The sequence below is a fragment of the Hemitrygon akajei genome, chromosome 8 (genome assembly GCF_048418815.1).
Source record: "Hemitrygon akajei chromosome 8, sHemAka1.3, whole genome shotgun sequence".
In the NCBI taxonomy this organism is placed as follows: Eukaryota; Metazoa; Chordata; class Chondrichthyes; order Myliobatiformes; family Dasyatidae; genus Hemitrygon; species Hemitrygon akajei.
Window position 1 is genome coordinate 27,689,045 of NC_133131.1, and position 17,061 is coordinate 27,706,105.

Genomic DNA, 17,061 nt, shown 5'->3' on the forward strand with positions numbered 1-17,061 from the left:
GGGAGGATGTGGAAACTATAGAAATGGTGCAGAGGAGATTTACAAGGATGTTGCCTGGATTGGGGAGCATGCCTTATGAGAATAGGTTGAGTGAACTCTGCCTCTTCTCCTTGGAGCAGTGGAGGATGAGAGGTGACCTGATAGAGGTGTATAAGATGGTGAGAGGCATTGATCGTGTGGATAGTCAGAGGATTTTTCCCAGGGCTGAAATGCCTAACATGAGAGGGCACAGTTTTAAGGTGCTTAGAAGTAGGTACAGAGGAGATGTCAGGGGTAAGATTTTTACACAGAGTGGTGAGTGCATGGAATGGGCTGCTGGCAATGGTGGTGGAGGCAGATATGACAGGGTCTTTTAAGAGACTTTTGGATAGGTACATAGAGCTTAGGAAAATAGAGGGCTATAGGAAAGCCTAGTAATTTCTGAGGTAGCGACATGTTCGGCACAGCTTTGTGGGCCGTAGGTTTTCAATGTTTCTATCCCAAAATCTTTACACCATGTATAAGGCACAAGCCAGGAGTGAGTCAGAAAACTCTCCACGTGCCAGGATGAAAACAGCTTCAAAAACACTCAAGAAGTTTGTTAACCTGCAGGACAAAACAACCTGCTTGTTACCCTGCAGGACAAAACAACCCAAACCATCAACATAGATAGTTGTTTGCTCAACATATGTGTGTAGTGACTGTAGTGTTTACCATCTACAAATTGTAATTAATTATTTGCCTAGGTTAAGATGTCAAGAGGTTATCCAGTCCCTGCAAGATACTCAGCTTCTGATATGTTCCTGTAGCCACAAGTACTCATGAGGCTGGTCCAGTTGACTTTCTGGTCAACCTCACAATTTAGATACCATTTCTAAATATTTGCCAAGAGGAGTTTGTCTGCACATGGTCCATCTACCCCCATTTGCAAGATTAACTATGTTAAGAGTGTCTTGCCATGTCTGATACACTTTCGATGTCAGGTACCCCTTCTCATAGCTGTTACACAGTTATGTGGTTTTTGGCATTCCAGTTAAAACTCAACTGTATTGGTGGATTTGGTTTAACATAAAAGACAGACCAGGTAAAAATAGCAGACTTGTGAAGGGGAGAAAATTTGTGAAAAAGATGAGTTTTAACAAATGTCATATTGTTTTATGGTCATGATTAGTACTAAATAGCTTTCTATTTCATATTAATTGAATTTAAATCACACAATTGCCACTTTTAGTATTGAATTTAAATCTCCAGCTTTTGTTCCTGGCCTTTAGATCATTAGTTTGATAACTTAATCACTGCCACACCATTGTACCCATGACAAAGAGGTATGTTATTAATTTTGTGCTAATCTTAATCAGAATCCATTTTATCCTTTTAGATACATCAGGAAGCCAACTACTACAAAGAGTTTTCAATTACACAATCCAATTAAATTCCAACTTTCATATTTCTCACAGGACGTAGCCAGAGATACTTTATATTTAGTCAGTGAAATAAACCATATTTGTGTTGAATTCGCCTGATTACATGTGAGTTCAATACCAAACTGTCCCTCCCTTTAACTACAGCCTTAACCTTACAAATTATTGACATCCTAAGTAAACTTAAATGAGAAGCTGCAGACTTTTAATAGTTGTCCTGTTTCTTGAGCAATGTAACATCACATCCCGACTCAATACTCTCCTTAAGCAGACATTGAAGAAAGCAATGTTGCTGGATGTTTCTCAGGAATGAGCCAGGCAAAATGGAGCAAGTACTTGTGGAGGAATATCTTGGATACAGCAGACATCATGAGGTTTAAAATCATAAACACAAGAGATTATACAAAGATTTGTGTATGTTACATGAGATTTAAAACATTTTGGGAAAGGAATATAAAATGCTGAAGCAAAAATAGCAATTGAAGAAGAATTAGTTTCAATAGGATGAGTACAGGTCTGCCATGGTGCTTGTTAGGCAAAAATGTATTGTCGAACATTGGAAAGACTTTGAGCCATAATCTGGGTATATTTCCACGAGGGAGGTGGCAAAATAAATTAAACCCAGTGCGTCCTGAATGGCCAAGGAGATGGATTTAAAAAAGAGCTGAAAGACAAACATGACAATCATCAACAAGTGAGAGCCAGACTGACTGCAGAAAGTTCAGCTGGAAGTTTAAAAAAGGAAGTAAAGTGAAAAGAAGGAAGGGCACAAAAAGGGAACTGAAAAATATTCCATAAGCTGGAAACAGATTGTAAGTGGCGAGGTGGGCTGGTCAGACCAAAAGGGAAATATGCTCATAAGCTAGAGGGCATGATTGGTATTTTAAGTAAGGAATATATACGTATCAGTTTTTATGAAGTCAGAAGACTTTGCTGCAGTCTCAGCAAAGAATGATGTAGACTAAAAATTAATAAAAACGAGGTACTTAAAACAGATAACATCCTGTTCCAAGTGGGAACATCTTAGGTTAGAAAGGAAAATATACGAGTTATTTGCCAAATCTTCCATGTATCTGTAGATTTAATGGCTGTTCCCGAGGAATGAAGAATTGGCAATGTTAATGCTCATTCAAAAGAAGGTTCATGGTTAAATACAATAATTACAGACCAGTCAGTAGCAACATGGATAGAACTTGATTAAGTAACAGAGAAAAGAGCAGTTATGAAATTTTGCTATTTGGAAATTATATTGTACAATTCCCCAAGGATCTGGACTGGGTGTGCAAAATTCAGAGTTCTAGTGAACAGTGGGAAGATAATGACACCCTTAATGGAGTCAGAGAACAGGAGAAAGTTTGCAAAAGAAATGGAGTGTTGAGAAATGGAAAATGTTGCACTTGATGAGAAGAATAAGAAGTGGTTTGAACTAGAGGAGTGTGGTGAACTACATATACCTGTCTGGACTGCTCCTGTGGTTCCTCCCACAGACCCCTGCTGACTGCTCCTGTGGCTCCTCCCACAGACCCTTGTATAAAGGCGATTGAGGCCTGAGCCCGGCCTCATTCTCCAGGATGTAGTGTTGTTCATTCTTCCAGTCAATAAAAGCCGATATCTTGCTTCTTACGTCTCAGAGTGAGTTATTGATGGTGCATCAAGGCGACAATTTTAAAAGGAGCAGAAGAAAAGTGTAGGGTATATGTGCATGCTTCTTTGATTTTCTTTAACCTCAAACTCTTAAACTTCCTACCCATTACCTGTAAACATTTTCCATTTGGTTTTACATACATCTGAAATAGAGAAAAGTTTCTTAATATTTACCCCATGGAAAGTTCAAGTTCTAAGTATATTTATTATGAAAGTATGTGTACATTATACCACCTTAAGATTCATCTCCTTACCAGCAGCCACAAAACAAGAAAGCCAAAAGAACTCATTAAAAAAAGACCAACAAACATCCTAATGGTGTGAGAGAGGAGAGGGGAGAGAGGGGAGAGAGGAGAGAGAGAGAGAGAGGGGGGGGAGGGGGGAAGAAAAGAGAATGAATCACAAATCAATGTCTATCAACACCTCTCAGAATGTTGTATTTTTCAGCCAGGCACACCCTCCTTCTGTCCACTCCTAGAAGAAGAAATGCAGCCTGTGCAGTCTCTCCTCATTGGTACTCTATCACAGGCAACATCTCTCTCCACTGCCATCGTGCCTTTCTTGTATTGTGTCTCTGAACTGCACATAAGGCTCCAGTCATGGCTTAACCGATGTTTTATAAAGCTTGCCATAACTCTCAGCTTATATACTTTGTGTCCCTGCTAACGTAAGTGAGTATCTAGTATGTCACTTTGACCACTTTATCTACCAGTGCTGCCAGCCAGAGGGATCCTTGGAGATGTTACCAAGTCTTCTGTTCCAGAGTACTCCCAGAGACACAACCATTTGTTGTGAATGTCTTAATTTTATTTGTCCTCCCCAAATACATCCCCTTACACTGATCAGGATTGAATTTCATCTGACACCACCAAATCACCAATATCATCTTACAGCCTCCTCAACACCACTATTTTTCATGTTATCTGCAAATGTATTCACGCTACTACCTATGTTTACGTCCTAATCAATAATGCATATAACAAACAGTACTAGCCCCAGCACTCATCCCCATGGTATATCGCTGGTCACAATAACAGAAACAGCCTTCCATCGCATTCCCTTTATTACCAAACCAATTTGCAATCCAATTTGCCAACTAGCACTCGACCGCACAGGCTGTAACCTTTGGGACCTGTTTCCCATGTGAAGCTCTTACTTGCATTCATGCAAGCTACATTAATTACTCTGCCCTTGTATATTCACCCTATTATCAGTTTGAAAAATTAAATCACTCTGATCAAAGATGTCCCCCTCTACAGAACCATGTTGTCTGCCTATGATTAATCCCTACTTTTCCAAGTATAGATAAATTCTGTCCCTCATATTTTCCAAAAACTTCCCTACCACTGACATTATACTAACTGATCTGTATCCACAAGATGAAGAGAAAATCATTGAAAATTCTAGTTTGAGATGCTTGCATTTTAACACTGTTATAATTTATTTACACTGGAACTATTTTCCCCTCAAACTCTTGAATTATTCAACAACAAATACATGTGTAGTCATAACCTTGAGATCTAAAGAAATCTCTCTGAAGACAATATTGTTTTTAGGAGGGTAAAGAACAAAAACTGTAAATGATTGAATCTCCAATATTTTATACTCCTATAACAGATGGAAGTAGTAAATCATTTTCCATATTTCAGCAAGATAAATATTATTTTTCCTTTCTTGAAAATAGAATTTCACCTTGATTTACTAAAACTGACATCAGCATTTAAAAGATTCACTTGCAAGTGGATATATTTTGAGCAGTGTGTGATATTTTATTCTTGTACAATGATTTCAGTATCCAACTGCACAGAAAATTAATGTCTGCATTCAGTTTTATTATATGCTGCTAGCTTTAAAGTGCATATCTGCACAGCTCTACCACTGTTGTAAAGTTCACTTATGGTTATTGTACCTGGATATTCTTTTGTTTGAAATAGAAGATCTGGATACTTACCAGACCACTGTGATTTAATAATCTTGATGCAGTACTGTTGAGATCCTGTCAACTCGAAGTTGAAGAGCAACAGAAATGCAAATCTATTTTATTTCTGTGTTTCCTTTGCAAACTTTATATTTAATTCCAACATGGCATTTTACTTCATTCTAAAATCTGTCCCTGTTGAATTGGTTTGAAGATGATTTGTGATCACCTGTGATGTTGTGTTTAGTCATGGAACACAAACAATGGCTTCACTTTTGCTCATATGTTATATTAAAGATGTATTTTGCTTTGGCTAAAAATAGTTAGGAGAAATGACAGAACGTTATGTACATTATGATGCACATTAAATGTACATTACATTTAATTATCAGAAAGCTATATTTGATATCCACTTATATTAACCTTTGACTAATTTGGTAACACATTCTGAAACAGATTTCAGAGTATTCATCTTTTTCTGTAGCACATGAAAATTGTTTACTGCTTTTTTTTAACTCTTGAGAGGAATGAGAGAAGTTTTGGGCTCTTGTTTTCCAGAACAGTGGGATTGACCAGATAGTTTGTGTTGCCTCTTTTCAGTCCTAATCATTTCCATGTTCCTAAATTCATTTGTCCTAATGATAATGTCTTGTCCTGGAATCAATTGAAAATCCGTAATTGTAAAATTGATGGCATTGCTTGATTATATACTGAAAAGAAAAAAAAATCTGCTGCAGTTGTGCTGGGATGTTTCTGATGTTCCTCAAGAGTTTTGAAAATATAAAATAAAGGGATGCTTAATTGCATTTTGCCTTGATGAATATGATGCACTTGTAAGTCTTAAATTCATATGTTAATACAATATGAGTGCTTTATAAAGTTGCCATTTACAACTCATGGGCAACATGTTAGTCAAATTTCCAATGAGTCTTTACAGTCAACCACCTGGAAGATTATCAAACATGGGTCAAAACTGAATTCCATCCTCCTCCTTTATACTAAAACAAAGAACGCATTTGTTGTAAACTATACAATAAATTATTTTGTAAGTTACTTATCTTGGTTTTCTTCAAACAATTTTTTAAAGTAACTTAGATGAAAGAGAAAATACATTCAATATCTGGGACAATTTTCCAGATGCATTTTTGAGAATTGTACACACTGGATATGGGAAAAAAATATCCGGCATTAGAAAAGACCACATGCTTCCAATAAAAATTCCACCAACCGACTCAAAAGTATTTATGGTGATGCGTAATTTATTTTAAAATATATACTTGATGTAATTATTCTTTTATTCTAACTTTTATTGAAAATAAAACATTATTTTCTTCTGAAAATTCAGAAATGAATTACTTTTCGTAGAAAGCAACCTTTTGGGAATAGAAAATACAGCACCACCAAGTGTCCAAAGCCTGAAAGGATGTTGACATGACAGCTATTTAACACAGAGTTTTCATTTGATTTAATTGTGGACATAATGGATTCCAATGTGAACATTGACATTGGGGTGTGACAAAAAACTGACAAGGAGACCTTATAGTCAGCTGTTGTGTGTTGACATTAACCCCTTTTATCTTGTAGGTGTCTTCCAAATGACTTTGAAAATCTTAGGTAATTTTAAATGCTTGGATGCTTAATCCACTTAAATGATGAAGAGTAACCAAGTTACTAATTTGAATCTTTTGTGGTGGTTTCCATTACATCCTGAATGTTTTAGCAGCTGCTTATTTCTTTCCTTAAAATCACACAGACATCATAAATTGATTTGGTACAAAAGGATCTGAATTCTATTTTAGCGTAAGTGTTGGTGAGGTCACATACCTCTAGTTCAGTCCTGTAGTCCAATTTAGTTTGTTCCTATATTGACTGCTGTGCCCTTAAATGCTTGACTATAAGTTCTGAATTCCCAATTTAAACTCTTTCTTCATTTTTCCCTCTCCCTTTTAAACTGCTCTTTTTGACCATGCTTTTGGTCCTCATACCCTGTTTTGTGACTCATTGTCAAGTCTTGCTTGATAATACTGCTGCAGAGCATGTTATAAAGTTTTACTATGTTAAAGGTACTTTATAAGTACAAGCTGCAGGGACGTTGAATGTTGTTTCTCTGCCAGGGTGAAGTAGATCTTTGTACAAAAAAGGATGCCTTGAGGAAATAATAACACTTATCTCGTCGGATTAGGGGCAGCAAGGCTTCTTCAATGGAGGTCACAAGGGAAATCACAGTCCTGCTCCTGCACAAGCAAAATAGACAATGTAAGAGAACTGCTGTCTCACAGCTCCAGCAGCCCATGTTTAATCCTGACCTCTGCTGCTGTCTATCTAGAGCATGCATGCTGTCTCTGTGACCGGGTTCTTCTAGGTACTTTGGTTTCTTCCCATGTCTGATGACTTGCAGTTGCTATAAATGTGTAGGTGAGTGGTACAAGCTGAGGTGAATCAACAGGAATGGGGGGGGGGGGAGAGAATAAAACGTGTATAGGATTAGGCCACTTGATAGTCAGCACAGACTCATTGATCTGACGGGCCTGTTTCCATGCTGTTTGACTCTATGGAATGACAGAAGAGAGAAGGTAACACAAATGAAAGCGAGAAAGAGGGGAGAGAAATGTGAACTGGAAAAGAGAATTAGAGAATCATGATTGGGAATAGGAAGGAGAGGGAGAAGTGTATGTTCGGTTATGGGCACAACATTTTAGGAAAGATGCCAAAACCTGGAGTTCCCAACCTGGGGTTCATGGACCCTTTGCTTAATGATATTGATCCATGACATAAAAACAGGTTGGGAGCCCCTGCCTTAGAGGACCAGAGGAGTCCTTATGTTGCAAATACCATGTTCGTTATATGAATAAGAATTGTACAAAAGATGTGAGACTTCCAACTTGTCAAGAATCTGGAGAACAAGAGTGTGTTCCCTTGGAGCGGAGAAAGTTATTTGATAGATAAGCTCAAAACTGTGAAGAGCTTGTCAGAGTATGTAAAAAGAATGCTTACAGTGGCAGAAGATTTAGTAATTAGAAGGTACTACAGTCGAGATCATGTTTGACCCTGCCCATGTCACGCACTTATCCTCACCTTGTCCTGCTTTAATCTTTTGTGCACCCAAAAGTACAACTGAGCTACAAGTCATCCCATAAACTAGAGAGATAGGCAAGTAATGGCTAGGCCTCAGATGCTGGATCCAGGGCTACTGCCCACAGAACATAATAATTACCTTTTGGAAACGTTTGATTTCAAAATCCTTCTTAACTGATCTTAAATGATCAGCAACATTTACAGACAGTTGCAAAAGATCTAAAATAGTTTATTAAAAATCAGAATTTTAAAAAATATTGAAAACACACTTAATATTAATATCAATAATATAAAGGAAGACAGCCAAACAATTTCCTATTTAAGTCAAAGTGAACATGGTCCTGAGGCATAGTCCGTCTGGACCAGGTGACTTATCTATCTTCAGCCCAACACAGCTGAAGTGCGCAGTTAGACTGCATCCATCATCCTGTTTCCCAGTGTGTTCTGTGCTTGTGCAGAGCAACACTATTAGCAGTAACATTACAGGCAACACTACTGCCAGAAATTCAACAGTGTCAGAGAACAGATGTGAATGTAATTGCTATTACTAAGGAGATGGTGCTTGAGAAGCTGAAAGGTCTGAAGATAGATAGATCACCTGGACCAGATGAGCTAAGCCCCAGGATTCTGAAAGAGGTAGCTAAAGAGATTGTGGGGGCATTAGGAGTGAACTTTCAAGAATCACTAGAATCCGGAATGGTTCCAGAGGATTGGAAAATTGTAAATGTCACTTCAACATTTAAGAAGGGAGGGAGCAAAAGACAGGAAATTATAGGCTAGTTAGCCTTACTTCAGTAGTTGGGAAGATGTTGGAGTAAATTATTAAGGAAGAGGTTTTAGGGTAGTTGGAGGCACATGATAAAAGTAGGCCAAAGTCAGCATGGCTTTCTTAAAGGGAAATCTTACAAGCATATCTGTTGGAATTCTTTGAGGAAATAACAGGCAGGATAGATAAACGAGAGTCAGTGGATGTTGTTTACTTGGAATTTTGGAAGGCCTTTGTCAAGATGCCACACCTGAGGCTACTAAAGAAGACAGAGCCCATGGTATTACAGAAAAGATACTAGTATGGATAAAGATTGGTTGACTGACAAGAGGCAAAGAATGGGAATAAAGGGGACCTTTTCTGGATGGCTGCCAGTGACGAGTGATGTTATGCAGGGGTCAATGGTTAAACCACTTCTTTGCACATTATATGTCAATGACTTAGATGACAGAATGGATGGCTTTGTGACCATGTTTGCAGATGATATGAAGATAGGTGGAGAGTCAGATAGATTTGAAGAAGCCGCGAGTCTGCAGAAAGACTTAGACAGGTTAAGAGAATGCGCAAAGAGGTGTCTGATTAAATATTGTGTATGGAAGTGTACAGTCATGCCCTTAGGTGGAAGGAGTAAAGGCATGGACTATTTTCTACACCATAAGAAAATTCAGAAATCAGAGGTACATGGGGATTTGGGAATCCTCGTGCAGGATTCCCTCAAGATTAACTTAAAGGTTGAGTCGATGGTTAGGAAGGCAAATGCAATGTTAGCATTCATTTCGAGACGACTAGAATATAAAAGTAGGAATATAATTCTGAGTCTTTATAAGGCATTCATCAGACTGCACTTGGAGTACTGTGAGCAGTTCTGGACCCCTTATCTTAAGAAAAGATATGTTGGTATTCGAGAGGGTCGCGAGGAGGTGCATCAGAGTAATCCCAGAATGAACAGGTTAACATCCACGAAGCATCTGATGGCTCTGGGCCTGTATTCACTGGTCTTCAGAAGAATAAGCGAGGGGGTGATCATTGAATCCTATCGAATATTGAAAGACCTGTATACAGTAGATGCAGAGAGGATGTATCCTAAAATGGGGGAGTGTAGCACCAGAGGGCACATCTTCAAAATATGAGGATGTCCCTTTGGACCAGAGCTGAGGAGGAATTTCTTTAGCCAGAGGATGGAGATTCTGTGGAATTCTTTGCCACAGATGCCTGTGGAGGCCGTGTCAATGGGTACATATAAAGCAAAGGTTGAGACGTTCTTGATTAGTAAGGGTGGCAAATGTTATGGGGAGAAGCAGGTGAGTGGGGTTGAGAGGGATAATAAATCACATGTGATTGAATGGTGGTTTAGACTCGATGGATCGAAAGTCCTAATTCTGCTCCTGTGACTTATGATCAGTGAAAGTTGGGTGTTGGGACTGCACTGAATGACACTACATTGTTAATGGGTAGTCCTCTCTGTGAACGTCCAGTAGAATTAGAGGCATCGTAAGGAAATAAAACTTTGACATCTAAGTATTGTCTGCTCAAATGCACTTCCAAAAAGTGCAATAGAAGCAGATTCAATAATAACTTTCAAAAGAAAATGACATAAATACCTGAAGGAAAATTATTTACAGGACCAAGAGCAAGTGGAGCTAATCAGATTTATCTTTCAAAGACTCAGCACAGAAATAATGAATAAAAGAAATCTGTGTTGTATCATTCTAAGGACAAAGTCTCCTTCATCGGGTTAGCAGTAATGTTGAAAGTTATGCTCACATTCTATCTTAGATATTTATGATCTCTGCTTCTCTTTTATGCTTACAGGAATCTGCACAGTTTGAAGTATTACCATAAGTATAATGACTATCCCAGGTATTGACTATGTTCTGGTTTTACAGTTGTCCGTGAATTAATTCTCTCCTTTCCTGAAAAAAAAAGTTTAAAATAATTCATTATGGTAACTGTACCTCGCTAGAAAAATTACTAGAAGTGTAGAGAGGGGAGAGATAACCTGGGATGGCCTGTAATTAAAAGAAAGAGATTACAAGGTCGCTGAGGTCAACCAAATAACTTAATTCCCTAATGAGTTCTAAGTAAATTACTACAGAACTGGACAGAACGCTAAAACCAAGATGAATCAGCAATGTTACAGAATGTTGAGCACCAGTCCTGTACATGTTATATCCACACCATGGAAAACACACATAAAAACTCAAACCTGGAAATTGTCACATCTCTGTTGAAAGATCTTTTATTATAGTTGCTGCAGAGTAATCGTAGCTTACTTGAGAAATATTTGATGAAGGTTGCAGCCACCGCATTATTTCTGTTTTATCATTGTAAACTCTCTCAATGTCTGCCAGACAGGTTCCACATTGCCATTAACAAGTGGTAGGACCTGCCTGCCAGGCATTCAGCAAGAGACTTGATGCTTGCAGCTGCTGCCACTAAGCCATTTCAATTCATCCTATCGCAGATATTCATTCACTTTTTTCCTTGCATATCTCACTCACTTCGTCTCCCATTGTAAATTAATTTGCATCTCTCCCTTTCCCAGTTCTAATGAAGGATTGTAAATCTAACACATAGACTGTTGTCTTCTGCAGATCCTGCCTGATCTGCTGAGTTTTCCCAGCATGTTATTTTGGTGTTTCAGGTTTCCAACATCTTCAGGTTTTTTTTTTATTTTTACTCGTTGTACTTGGTTCACATGGATAAGGTCGGCGAAGATGGACTGTTTTGGCATTCTGTAGTTCTTTGATTCTGCAAGCTGGTTTAGAAAATCCACAACATGTTGGTTTGGACAATCCAAAAGTCCATTTTTTTCCTGTCAACGTCAGAGAAAAATGCAGCCTCTTGTGTAAGCAGCAAAATGTAAATACATTAGCAAACTAAGATAGTTTTATTTAAACCTGACAAAAGTGGCAGAGCAAAAGGACTTTGCCCAGATCAAGCACTATGATTCTACTGGTATTGATACTAGTTTATTATTGCTATGTGTGCCAAGATATAGTGAAAAGCTTGCCTTACATACTGTTCATACAGATCAAATCATTACACAGAGCATCGAGCTAGAATAAGGTAAAGCAATAACAATGCAGAATAGTGTAAAAGCTATTGAAAGTGTTCAGTGCAGGTAAACAATAAAGTGCAAGATCATAACAAGGTAGATTGAGAGGCCAACCACCCATCATATCATACAAGAAGTTTGTTCAAGACCTTGCTCACAATGGGATGGAAGTTGTTCTTGAGTCCTGTGATACATGCTTTCAGGCTTTTGTATCTCCTGCCCAAAGGGAGAGAAGAGAAGAGAACGGCTGGTGTGGGTGGGGTCTTCGATTATGCTGGCTGATTTGCTGAGGAGTGAGAAATATAGGCAGAGTCCATAGAGGGGAGGCTGAGTACTGTTCACAACTCTCTATAGTATTTGCAGTCACGTGCATAGCAAGCCATTATGCATTCAGATAGAATGCTTTCTATGGTGCATCCATAAAAATCATTCACAGAAAACAGGGATATGCCAAATTTCTTTAGCTTTCTGAGGAAGGAGAAGCATTGGTGAGTTCTATTCACCAACTACACCAAATTCTTATGCTATCATCCAATTTAAAGCAAATCCAAATAAATTACACAGATCAGATTCTTATGCTTGTGCAATCATGATGTAAACGAAAAAGTTAAACACCAAACTGAATGACATTCTTTTCACTCACCACACAAAACCCCAGCTTACCTCAGAGTACCCTTAGATCATGTATTATTTTGCAAGAAACACATTAGGAAATAAAACTGGAGCCCAAAAGAACAAAATCCCGAAACTCACAAATTCAAAATGAGGCACATCTATCCATAAGTATAACTGTAGCTCCCTGAAAATAGGAATATAAGTAGATGGGATTAAAAAAAACAGGTGAACAATATGCTTGTCTTGGGTGTTGAGTATAAAGGTGAGGAGGTCATGTTGCCACTGGCTACAGCCTTGGTTAGGCCACATTTGGAGTACTGTTTGTAGTTCTGATCACTCCATTACCAGAAGGATATAGAGAAACCAGATAACACACACAAAATGCTGGAGGGACTCAGCAGGCCAGGAGCATTTATGGAAAAGAGTAAACAGTCAATGTTTTGGGTCGAGACCCTTCATTGGGACTGGAGAAAAAAGATGAGAAGTCAGAGGAAGAAGGTGGAGGGAGAGAAAAAAGAACTACAAGGTAGTAGTGATAGGTGAAACTCAACGCACTCATGTGATGTATTGGGCTGAATTCACTACCTTTTGTAGGAATTTCTGCTCAAAGACATTGGTATTCCCTTACCAGGTTGTAATGCAGCCTGTCAACACACTTTCCACCACACATCTATAGAATGGAGGAACTCAGCAGATCGGGCAGCATCCGTTGAAATGAGCAGTCAACGTTTCGGGCCGAGACCTTTCGTCAGGACTGAAGAGGGAGGGGGCAGGGGCCCTATAAAAAAGGTGGGGGGAGGGTGCGAAGGAAAAGGCTGGTAGGTACCAGGTGAAAAACCAATCAGGGGAAAGATCAAGGGGTAGGGGAGGGGAAGCAGGGAGGGGATAGGTAGGAAAGGTGAAGAAGGAATGTAAGGGGAAAGCACTACAGGTAGTAGAAGAAGGCAGAATCATGAGGGAGGTGATGGGCAGCTGGAAGAGGAGGCAGAGTGAAAGTGGGATGGGCGAAGGGAGAGGGAGGAAATTACTGGAAGTTGGAGAATTCGATGTTCATACCAAGGGGCTGGAGACTACCCAGACGGTATATGAGGTGTTGCTCCTCCAACCTGAGTTTGGCCTCATTATGGCAGTGGAGGAGGCCATGTATGGACATATCCGAATAGGAATGTGAAGCAGAGTTGAAGTGGGTGGCAACCAGGAGATCCTGTCTGTTGTGGTGGACGGAGTGGAGGTGCTCAATGAAGCGGACCCCCCAATCTGCGTTGGGTCTCGCCAATGTAGAGGAGGCCGCTGAGTTCCTGGTTGTACGTGTTGATTTGACCACAGCATCTGCAGTGTACTTTGTGTTTACACATCTATAGAAGTTGGCCAAGGTTTTTGATGATGTGCTGAATCTCTGCAAACTCCTAAGGAAGTAGAGGGGCTGTCACACTTACTTCATAAATATATTTCGATGACGGGTCCAGAACAGGTCCTCAATGGAACTAATTATTTTTTATTAAGATACAGTATGGAGTAGGCCCTTTCAGCCCCCCGAGCCACACTGCCCAGCAACCCCTGATTTAACACTAGCCTAATCATGGAACAAGAACGTACAAACTCCTTACAGACGACAGCAGGAACTGAACCCAGGTAGCTAGCACTGAAAAGCATTGTGCTAACCACTACACTACTGTGCCAGGGCAGATTAATAATTTGGCATGAACTAGATGGGCTGAAGGGTTTGTGATGTAGTGTTCTATGACTATGATGTCATTTTTGGAATAGAATTTAACTTCATTTGACCAGTTGAAGGCCAAAAGACAGATCATACCACCTGCTTTCTTTGCCTGTATGAAAACTACAGAAAACCAAAGTTCCAAATTTTAACTTGCCTCAGCAAAAAGGGCATCAAAGGCAGCCTAAGGCAGTCGGCTCTCACCACGGCAAAGCTTGCGGAGGTGACTGAGGGAGGTGTCAATGTCAGCCTGGGAAATAAGTAAGGGTTCTTTCAGGGCAAGGTCAGAGAAGTCTTTGGGAGGACAATTAGTAGGGTATCAGTGGGATATGGACACCCAATCACAAGGAGAAATGTAATGAACACCCACCCAGAAGTACATGGGTCAATGGTCTAGTTAGTGCTAGGCCCTTTTAACTATTGCTAAACCAACCAGAAATCTCCGGTTAATGCCTGCATCATTGTTCAATGCTGTGATGATTTTAAAAAGCCCTAAACTCAAAAGCAGATATTAAGCCCTATCCAATATAGGTATCCTCACTGTAGAGAGGTTATACTATATCAACTAGCTTACTTCCCTATCTTGTCTCAGTGGTAAGGCTTAGCTGCCAATACCTGCTATTTGAGGATTTCTGATTTATAAAAGATTTCCAAATTCCAAAAGACTTATAAACTACAAAGGATTTCCTGGAATTCTTACAACTGAAAGAACATACCAAAATGTTGTCTGTCGGAAACACTGAGAGCTGAGGAATGAATTCTAGTTCTTCTTTTTGTCACCCCATTGTTCTGTTCTTCTCCTGGTCATTCTTAACAATCCCCAATACTTTCTAACATTTATACTGTTTTGTGACTCGTTGACATTATTTGGATGCAAAGTTTTTCAGATACCTTTGTTCAGACAAAGTAATTCACACAGGTGGTCTAAAAGCTTCTGGGGACTAAATAGTGTGAGGGCTGACTCTCTGAGTACACAAATTTCCCAACTATTGATTGATTAGCTGTACCTGTGACCACATTTGTTGTGCTATATGACAACATCAGTCTTCCTTGAACTAAATAACTTAGCGAGTTTGATGCAGTCCAATTAATATAACCCCATTGTCTTGCCTGGTGCAGACGGCAATGTGTCATGGTCACTTCACTTTGTAAAACATATCTCTGGAAAAGTCAGTCCTCTGCTGTGGGCTAGCAGCCTGTGTTCTCTACAGTGCTGCTTGGTTGCAAGGCTGTCCTCTAAACTTCAGATTGATTATTGATAAGATTAGATTAAGAGCTGAAGACCAGTTCTTGTTTGCAACAAGAAGCTGAGCAAGGAATATTGATTAGAAGTTTAACTTGGTCACAATGACTCTGACCCTTTAGAAAGGGCATGCTGCTGTGTTAGAAAGCTGAGGTTAGTAATAAGCCTCTCCAGCCACGGGAAGTGAATATCCATCACAATACTGTTCACAAGCTTCATTTACATAGAACATATAGAACATAGAATAGTACAGCACATTACAGGCCCTTCGGCCCACAATGTTGTGCCGACCCTCAAACCCTGCCTCCCATAACCCCCCACCTTAAATTCCTCCATATAGAAACATAGAAAATAGGTGCAGGAGTAGGCCATTCGGCCCTTTGAGCCTGCACTGCCATCCAGTATGATCATGGCTGATCATCCAACTCAGAACCCTGTACCTGCTTTCTCTCCATACCCACTGATCCCTTTAGCCACAAGGGCCATATCTAACTTCCTCTTAAATATAGCCAATAAACCGGCCTCAACTGTTTCCTGTGGCAGAGTCTAGTACCTTACCTGTCTAGTAGTCTCTTAAACTTCACTAGTGTATCTGCCTCCACCACTGACTCAAGCAGTGCATTCCACACACCAACCACTCTCTGAGTGAAAAACCTTCCTCTAATATCCCCCTTGAACTTCCCTCCCCTTACCTTAAAGCCATGTCCTCTTGTACTGAGCAGTGGTGCCCTGGGGAAGAGGCACGGGCTGTCCATTCTGTCTATTCCTCTTAATATCTTGTACACCTCTATCATGTCTCCTCTCATCCTCCTTCTCTCTAAAGAGTAAAGCCCTAGCTCCCTTAATCTCTGATCATAATCCATACTCTCTAAACCAGGCAGCATCCTGATAAATCTCCTCTGTACCCTTTCCAATGCTTCCACATCCTTCCTATAGTGAGGTGACCAGAACTGGACACAGTACTCCAAGTGTGGCCTAACTAGAGTTTTATAGAGCTGCATCATTACATCGTGTCTCTTAAACTCTATCCCTCGACTTATGAAAGCTAACATCCCATAAGCTTTCTTAACTACCCTATCTACCTGTGAGGCAACTTTCAGGGATCTGTGGACATGTACCCCCAGATCCCCCTGCTCCTCCACACTACCAAGTATCATTACTTTATACTCTGCCTTGGAGTTTGTCCTTCCAAAGTGTACCACTTCACACTTCTCCAGGTTGAACTCCATCTGCCACTTCTCAGCCCACTTCTGCATCCTATCAATGTCTCTCTGCAATCCTCGACAATCCTCTACACTATCTACAACACCACCAACCTTTGTGTCGTCTGCAAACTTGCCAACCCATCCTTCTACCCCCACATCCAGGTCGTTAATAAAAATCACAAAAAGTAGAGGTCCCAGAACAGATCCTTGTGGGACACCACTGATCACAACCCTCCACCACGACCCTCTGCCTTCTGCAGGCAAGCCAATTCTGAATCCACCTGGCCAAACTTCCCTGGATCCCATGCCTTCTGACTTTCTGAATAAGCCTACCGTGTGGAACCTTGTCAAATACCTTACTAAAATCCATGTAGATCACATCCACTGCACTACCCTCATCTAAATGCCTGGTCACCTCCT